Below are 9,502 nucleotides of genomic sequence, written 5' to 3'. Positions count from 1 at the left end.
CTGTTGGCAATAGGACTCTGCGCACTTTACCACTGCTGATCAGTGCTAAAAGTGCTCTCTGTGTAAATTGTTATTGTGATTGGATATACATGATTGGCATATTTGTATCACCATGAAGTCCCTAGTAAAGTGCACGGAGTGTGCCAGGTCTGGTGATGACAAATGTTACTAGTGGACCTGCAGCACTCATTGTGCCACCCACGAGTAGCCCTAAAATGGTGTCTCAGGCCTGCCACTGCAGTGCCTGTGTGCAGTTTAGAACTGCCATGTCCTCCTGGTCAGTGTCCCCACTGACCAGGCCTAACCTTCCCTTTTTGTGCACATCAGTCACCCCTAAGGAAGGGCCAAGGTACCCCCCCTGGGCAGGGTGCAGTGTATGTAAAAGGTAGAGCATGTACTAGTGCAGGTGACATGCTCTGGTAGTGAATGTCAGCCATTTTCGTTTTTCACTAGATTAACATGGGGGATGCTGGCTACAGTGGCTACCAGCATTTCTTCTCATAGGAACAAGATAGGACATAAGAGTCTAGTATCCCTGAACTCAGAATTTAATAACACATCTTTTAGGAAAGGTTGTTTTTAAATCCTGTGTTTGAGAACAGCACTTTTAGAAAGTTGCTGTTCTCTTGTCTGACCCTTCTGTGTGCCTTGGCCTGTTTGTGTATTGACTGCCTGGTTTGAGAGTGACAGGGGCTGGGGATTCCCCAGGAGGCTGGCTGAGTCAGCCTTAGGCTGAACGACTGCATTTGCAACTTGAGTGGTGAGAGGAGATAGCACCTGGGCCTGAATAGGGCTGTGCCTGCATTCCACAATGCTGGCTCCACCTCCTGCTGGGCGGCTGATGACCCTGCCCCTCACTCTGAAAGGAAAGGAGAAGCCAGGAAATCAAAGTGCTCAAGAAACACCCAGAACTGGTTCAGACCGGGCTCAGGGTCCACTTGCACAAAGAGAACAAAGACTTTTAGGGGTATAAGTACAGGACCCCTGACAACAGAAAATTAGATCATCCTGGAATCAAGAAGGAACCTCTGCCAAGAAGAAAGCTGAAACCGAAGAAGGAAGATTGTCCAGCTGTTGCTCTGCTGGATTGCCCTGCTGTTGCTTTGCTGCCAAGGAGAGGGAAGGACTTTGCTTTGTGCTGTGCCCCCTTGCTTGAAGGAATCTCCAAGGGCCTGAGAAGAGCTGGCTCCCTGTTCTGACGTCCCAGGAACAAAAGGACTTCACCCCCAGCTTCTCCTGAGCTCTACTGAGAGAGTTCTGTCCTTCCTGGAGTGCTTGGCCCCTGTGTGGTGCCTCTGGAAGTTGTACCTGTGTTGGGAAGCTGGAAACTAAGCTTGAGAGACTTTGCTAAAGAAAAGTTATCATATCGCTTGCTGCGGAGCGCATCCCCGACAGTGCGAGAAGATTCCCGCCGCTACGAAGGTCGAGATCATCGCAGCGCCTGTTGCCGCTGTCAGAGCCGTTGCATCCTTCGTTTGCGGGACCGATCAGTGCGGGAAGTCTAACATCGCTGCGAGTGTCGTCGCAGAGCCTGTCGTCGCTGGGTGAGATCGCCGCACCGCCTGCTTGCGGACTGCATCACGTCACTGCGAGAGTCATCGCAACGCATCGCTTGTTTTCTACCGCACCAGCTTCTGCTTTTGGAACTTTGTCGTAACTAAAGGTACTGTGAGCTAAACGTGACGCAACTGTGAACTTTTCACGTAACTGTGGATTCTTTTATCGCAACCTAGAGCAATTTAACGCAACCTGAAGAATTTTTATCGCAACCTTATGTATGTTGGATTTTTGTCGTTTTGGTCTTGTGTAATTTAGATTTAATACCTTTACTTTTCTAAACTGTTGTGGAGTCAGTTTGTGGTGTTTTCACTGTGTTACTGTGAGTGTTGGTACAAATACTTTACACTTTGCCTCTGGTTAGCCTAGACTGCTCGTGCCAAGCTTCCTAGAGGGTGAGCAGGGGTTATCTCAGAGGGTTTCCTCCTTACCCTGGCCAGAAGCAAGGGTCCCTATTTGGACAGTGGTACCTACCCCTGCCAACTAGAGACCCCCATTTCTAACACCATTCAATTGATCTCTCTCTCAATCTGGAGAAATCATTTGTAAAGGACAAAATAGTATGTCTACTCCATGGAACATGAACATATTCACCACCAGGGACTTCTCTTTGGAAACATCCTTTCCACCTTTTCTACCTTCCTCAACGGAAATGTGGATATTTCCTTTGTAGCTGCTTCATCTTTCTTCCTTGACCATCTACTTCTCCACTTATCTACATCTACCCATTACTTCAAAACGTGTATTAATTCCTTTATTTGCAATCTTCTTCATGATGCATTCAAACTTTCTAAGTCCTTCTCAGTAAATTCTGATCTATAAGGTTTTTGTAGTATTTTTGATTTCTCTATATCTATTCCAAGTTCTAAAGCTGCTTCCGCTATCTTTTCATGAAGATTCTTTGTCCTCCAAGTTATACTTTTACATAAAAACAACAGCTCTTCATCTCCTTATGAACATATTCTGTCAAGACCTATCGTGCCAATGAACATTTCTTCCAAATCTACCCTCAACTTGCTTACATTTATAGTTTTGGGGGGCGTTTTCTGTTTTTCTAATCCCTTTGCCAATTCTTCCAGATCTTCAAAGAGAAAATCCAGTAGAATTTCCTGCCACTGGAGTGACAGTTGGTACTTTCCTTCTTGCATCAATGGGTGAAGTTCTTTTTGGAGTTTCAGTCACAGTCTCAATATTTGGGAGATCTAACAATGAAACATTTGAATCACTCCCACTAGTTTGATCTTCTAATATGGGATGTATGACGTTACAACGCATACTTTTACAACGCCTACCTTTACAATGCAATTTTTACACCGCAACATCCACTACAACGCACACCATTACAACGCATGCCATTACAACGAATACTTTAAAACTACCTTTACAACGCATTCCATTACAACGCATACTACATTTACAACGCATACCATTACAACGCATTACATTACATTGCATGTAAGGTAAATATTGGATAGTGTAGGGGTAAAAATTACTATTCTAACTCCAGGGGGTGCAACAGTAGGGTAGGTTTTGGATAGTGTAGGGGTAAAAATTATTATTCTAACTCCAGGGGGTGCAACAGTAGGGTAAGTGTTGGATGGTAATTTTATGCGTTGTAATGGTATGCGTTGTAATAACTGAGTTGTAATGACATGCGTTGTAGTGGTGTGCGATGTAGTGTCATGCGTTGTAATGACTGCGTTGTAAAAACATGCGTTGTAATGGATTTTACGTTGTAAAAGTTGCGTTGTAATGGTAGTGCGTTGTAAAAGTTGTGTTGTAAAGGTTGTTTCCCTCTAATATGTCTATTTCTTTTTTAGCACTATTTTGTGTTACTACTATATTTGGTGATTTTGGTGTACTTGGTTTATCACCATACAATGGAATAGCATGACCAATAGTTACTGACCCTGTCAATGCTTCAGCATTTAAACCTAACTGATTTATTTTCAGAATTATTTCTTCTTTTGTTTTATTCAATGCATCCCTTTCTTTTTTATGTGAGGCTAGAATAACTGTTGGATCATATAGAACTTGTGGAATCAATGGAGTTCTTGTCATAGGGGCACATGGAATTGTATCTCTAGCACTTTCTTGATAAGGCGGGGGTCTTTTTAATAGAATATCTTCTAACAACTCATCATCACGCACTATTCCTGTCCCACCTATGTGTTCCGTTTTTTCCTTACACTTACTCCAATCCAATACTGGATACAAACCCTCTGATACTACAGACCTTCTCCATCTTTACATCTGATCCACCCAAGTGTCAAACGGATATCTGTGTATGAATCCACTATTGGCTCTTCTACCTCCTCTGTACTTTGCCCGTTCGTATGCCTCAGTTTCCCATTCTTCCAAAGCCTCGTAGTGTGTTAAGCTAGGTCTCGGCACTAATTAATTCATCCTGATTCTCAAATTCTGAAGAATTCTCGCAATAAATGTACCATGTTCTGGGAAAGATAGAACACCATCACTTTTTGTATACTCCACCAATTTTCCAACCATACACACATATGATATCCATTTTCCATCATCATAAAGGAAGCTGGTGTATTAGGAGGTGGCCTAAGAATTCCCGCCCTAGTTACTATGCGCATCCCCTTTTTAAAGAAATTCTTGAACTTATTAATCAACTTCATTTTTCCGATTCTTGTAACTTATTAATTCAGACAGCCAAATCCCAAAAGTTCTTCCGTATTTCCACGAACCCTATTCGTTAACACTCGACCTATACCAGCATGGCTTGCACCAACAGTCCAATCAGGGCTCACTATGTATTCCTTTCTTCAACCAATACCAGCACACTACCTGTCTATTAACCAATCAGAGTTTATAACACACCCAATCGGCTGACCAATGCCAACGTGGTTCTTTGTGACGTCAATATTATTCCCACTACTGACCCTCCCTGTACAATCTGCGGTTTTTTCACGTCCACTGCTTCGACTAGTACCAGCGCGGCTCTTTGTGATGTCAGTATAGCTTCTGCTACTCACCCTCCCTTTACAAGGTAATACAACAACATCTTTTCTAACTTTTCTTTATATAAAAAGTTTTTTGTTAGTAACAATGGAAAAACAGCGCTACTCTGTCTGCTCCACTAAAACCAAATATATTTTCTTCACTCCCTACAAAGAGAAAATTCCTTCTAGTCACTATGAGCAAAACACCACTGTTTACCCTTCACTTAAGTTCTGGGAGAACCTATTACTTCTCTAGGGCTACTCATCTTCTGGGTAAGGCCTAATTTTCACAGGTAAGCCCTCTGCTACCTCTCACACCCTAAACTTATACGCTATAGACCCTAATATAACACTGCCAGCCCTGCATAGTGTCTCAGTATTATGACAACAGACGAGTAACCTTCTGCAGTGTGATTTCCGTACCACACTCTTTTAAATTCCGTTCCCGGGATTTCCAGGTATCTCTGCACCTGTGCTTCCAGACAACATAAAACGCGACACTAACTTTTAATGTAAAACATATAATAATCAAAACAATAATCAATAATCATTAATCACCATAATCGATAATAACCATCGCTCTGCTACCAGAAACACTGATCCTGCGAAGGGGGTGGCTAGGGTGACTATTTCACAATCAACAGATCCTTAAAATTGGGCCAAGTGGTGGTCAAGTTTTATATTCACTTTGATCTTGATTAGTCAGTTCCTAACTAATCTTCACAGATCAACACTCTTCCTTTGGGCAATGGACCATTAGTCGAGTAGTTGATGGTGATATTAACAAACAAACTAACTTATCTTATAGCTCTCAATAAAATAACCACAGACTTCAATGAATTTTATTTAATAACTCCATCAACTTTGATGGGAGAGAACAATTAATTTATCCAATACATTCAATTCATAGACTCAATCAACAATTCAATGCATTAGAAGTAGATAGATGAAGAGACAAAATACATATTAAATCATACATTTGCAAAAGATATGCAAATTTAAGAGAGAAATATATTTAGCAATGGTGAAATGGGAAACCCAAACCTCTGACCTAAGGACTGGTGGAGGTCACGTGATTAAAAGTCAGGAGACAAAAACTATATCACAGAATCAGGACAAGGAAATACTTACTACACTTCTCTAGAACCCCGATGCACCGGAACACATCCCTCTCTTTCACTCTATCCCTCCTCAATATTCTTCCGCAATCTTCAATCTAATCAGGTTGTCTTTCAAAATTGTATCTTCCCAGTCTGTTATCTTCTTTCCAGCAGCTATCGCCTCTCTCTGTCTCTCAGCATTGATCAATCGCTCTCATGATTAACACACTACTAAAAAACTTTTGTCCTTCTACCTATGCTCTTTAATCCCACCCTCAAAAGTTGCAAATATCTGTGGATCATAGACTACTATTGGGCAGGGAAGTTGTCATCACCTCATGCTGTCATATTAATTTTTCTAATGAACCCATTTGTTTAATAAACTCTTCCCCTTTAGCTCATCGATATATTTCTTTTCTATACATATTTTGTTTTAAACGAAATAACATTTTATTCAAGCTCCATTGACAAATATCACACGTTCCCACGTTCACACAGCTGCTGTTCTTGATCTTTGGCAGTCGTTCAATTTTCCAGGCACTAGGTCACATTTTGTCTCTTTCCGGACAAGCGCAGTACAATCTTTCTTCCAGCGCCTTTTTCTTTTATTGCCAAGGTGTCCTGGCCCAAATGAACACTTTTAATAAAAGAATCATAAACAGATGTTAATGTCTCAAATATGCGATTGTCACTGTTCACCACGGACTTCTACTCTATCCGATGTTAAATTATTTTTCTTTAAGCAAAAACTTTAGCAGAACTAGTTTCTTTTAAAGTTCAGGGAAGCATATGCCAGGCATGTGCATGTGGTGCCTCAAGACCCAAGGTTACTAATTCTTGCGCAAGCCTGATAGTTTCCCTCTCAAACAAGTTAATCACATGGTTATTTATGCTATTTATGTTATTTGCACATGCGCAGAAGCATTTTCGGTTCAAAGCAGGATTTAATCGTACTGCATAATATTCTTTGTTATTTAAGCGTGCAAAAAGCTCTCTTCCCCATATGTGCATGTTGGCGTATGTTATTTTTCACTTCTTTTCGATATCTAAAGATTAGTACTTGTTAATGAGGAATTGATCCGAGCAAGTTCCGTTTTCTTGAATCCTTGCTCCATCAATACTACCAAGGGAGCTTCCTTTCTTTTCATTAATTATTGGCTCCTAGCTTAATGGACCATAAACAAACAGTCTGGTATGGAGCTCAAAGATGAACAAAGTAAATTACATTATGCGTTGAATCAATTATGAGTTCCAACCATGGCTAGATTTAGAATCCACTTGTTTGGTGAATCGATAAACTGTTGACACATTTTAAACTCGTTATCAAATTTAGGGGTTCGCCTTAGGACACAGAACATCTGAGCACTCTTTTGTTCAGATCACATCTAAGCCTCATCCAACTGAACACCAGTTTTCTGAATCCACTAGTTACCCATTTAACTTTTAATTAGACTAATCAATGTTTTCATCTGTATCTGCACTGCAGGACCTGTTAAATAAATTCGTCCTGTACCTTCCTCCGTAGGCCTCCTTTTCTTTAACACGTCCTTCGTGCTGAACCCCCTCACCATACTGTGCAAGGTAGAGGGCCATGTGCGCTGTGGTCAGACACTCATGGAGGGCTAGTTGCACGGTCTGACTGAAAGCAGACGATCACATTGAGTAGGGGCTATCCACCATGGAGGATGTGTTTCAGGGCCAGGCTGGAGAGCAGGCCCTGAAACTCACTGTATAATGTAAAAATATTTAAATTTCTTACATCATTTTTGTCAATGAAAGAAAAAGAGTTGTTTGTAATTTGATGAAATAAATGGTGATCATGAAAATTAACTTGTATGGTCACGGATTGGAATGAGTGTGTGACAATGGATCAGTATTGGCATTTGTGAGGTTTTTGAGAGTTACAATCAACTTCACACACAGCAAAGTATTATTTCTATGCTTGAAATTAAGGTTCGTTGGTCCAGAGGGAGCAGCTCCGTGCTAGATTTTCAAGCTATCGACATGGGGAACATTTGCGCACCATTCATTTAAATGTGAACCATTTACATAGCCATTATTGCAGACATCAATATGGATCTGGTCCTACCTGCACCAATTTTGGATGCCCCTGATCTAACGCTTTGCCCCAACTCAATACATATCCTGGGGCTCAAACTTAGAGCCTCCATCAAATTTGAAACAAGAGAGGTATTTGTATGTGAACAATTCTTTCATGACCTCTTGGAATCAACCAGGATCATATGTTTGTGAGTTGTTTTAAGAACCACTTTGTTTGTTGTTTATTAAAATGCACAACACTGCATCTCTAGTTCCAGTTTGACAGTAGGCTGTTATTGTGAGAGAAGCCAGTTTCACCTACATTTTGCTCAGTTTCTTACTGAAGAGCAGACGGAACACACACAAACTTCACATTCCATCGCATAACCACTTATCACTTTAACACAACATGGTGGAACACACCAAAATAGAATCATTATGTACTTGGGTCCAGAATAACTAAGAATTCACACAACACAGGGCAGCAAGTAAAGTTGCTGCACTATGTTGCTTGAATTGAGTTTAGCAGAACTGCACTACATTCATTAGAAATGGTGCCACTTTGGTCTCTCCATGCGCTGATTAAATCTTACAGCCATGTGCCTCCGCAGGCACCCTTGCACCATAGAACAAAGGTGCCTCTATTGTGGTCAATATAGTTTTTGAGCAGGAAGACGAACCTTCCTGCACCAAAACTATGTTAAGACTGTTCTGAGTAGGAGTGCAGCAGACTGCAGCCCACAGGCAAGAGGAAAACACGAAGAGAAATAAAGATATTTCTCCTCATTTGCCAACCTCAGGTAGGCTCAGGACTTCTGCATAGATCAGAGTCTTTGTAGACGTGGATTTACATTAAAATCCATGGGTGGATGCACAAGATTGGCTATGCATCAACCAGAGAATGTTTCCTCATGTAAAGTAACTCAAGAGGGCAAATTACACTTGCGTTACTTTTTGTCTCAAACCAAGGCAAATAATCATTTGCGTTGTTTTGTAAATCTCAAACAGGATTTTGTGTTGGGTTTCCATTAAAAAAGTAAAACAAACCTGATGCAAAAGCTTTTGAATTCTTGGCCATTGTGGCTGATGAAATGGTGCCTGCCTCCTCAGTTAATCAAAGACTGATCTCTGAAGGGTGGTGAACAGTTTGGGCTCAATCTGCCGTGGATCCCATCTTACTATATTTTGGGAATTATTGTCAGTTGTGGAATTGCCTTGATTTAACAGTTGTCTGCAGCTTCAAATCTCACTCCTGGCTCAAATGTGTTATCCAAGAGATTTGCTGTAGAGTGCTTGTGATAGATAGCAGTGATTTGGTGCCACTTTGGTCTCTCCATGCGCTGATTAAATCTTACAGCCATGTGCCTCCGCAGGCACCCTTGCACCATAGAACAAAGGTGCCTCTATTGTGGTCAATATAGTTTTTGAGCAGGAAGACGAACCTTCCTGCACCAAAACTATGTTAAGACTGTTCTGAGTAGGAGTGCAGCAGACTGCAGCCCACAGGCAAGAGGAAAACACGAAGAGAAATAAAGATATTTCTCCTCATTTGCCAACCTCAGGTAGGCTCAGGACTTCTGCATAGATCAGAGTCTTTGTAGACGTGGATTTACATTAAAATCCATGGGTGGATGCACAAGATTGGCTATGCATCAACCAGAGAATGTTTCCTCATGTAAAGTAACTCAAGAGGGCAAATTACACTTGCGTTACTTTTTGTCTCAAACCAAGGCAAATAATCATTTGCGTTGTTTTGTAAATCTCAAACAGGATTTTGTGTTGGGTTTCCATTAAAAAAGTAAAACAAACCTGATGCAAAAGCTTTTGAATTCTTGGCCA

The sequence above is a fragment of the Lissotriton helveticus genome, chromosome 6, assembly GCF_964261635.1.
Source record: "Lissotriton helveticus chromosome 6, aLisHel1.1, whole genome shotgun sequence".
NCBI classification, from domain to species: Eukaryota; Metazoa; Chordata; class Amphibia; order Caudata; family Salamandridae; genus Lissotriton; species Lissotriton helveticus.
Note: the sequence above shows the minus strand (reverse complement) of the source record.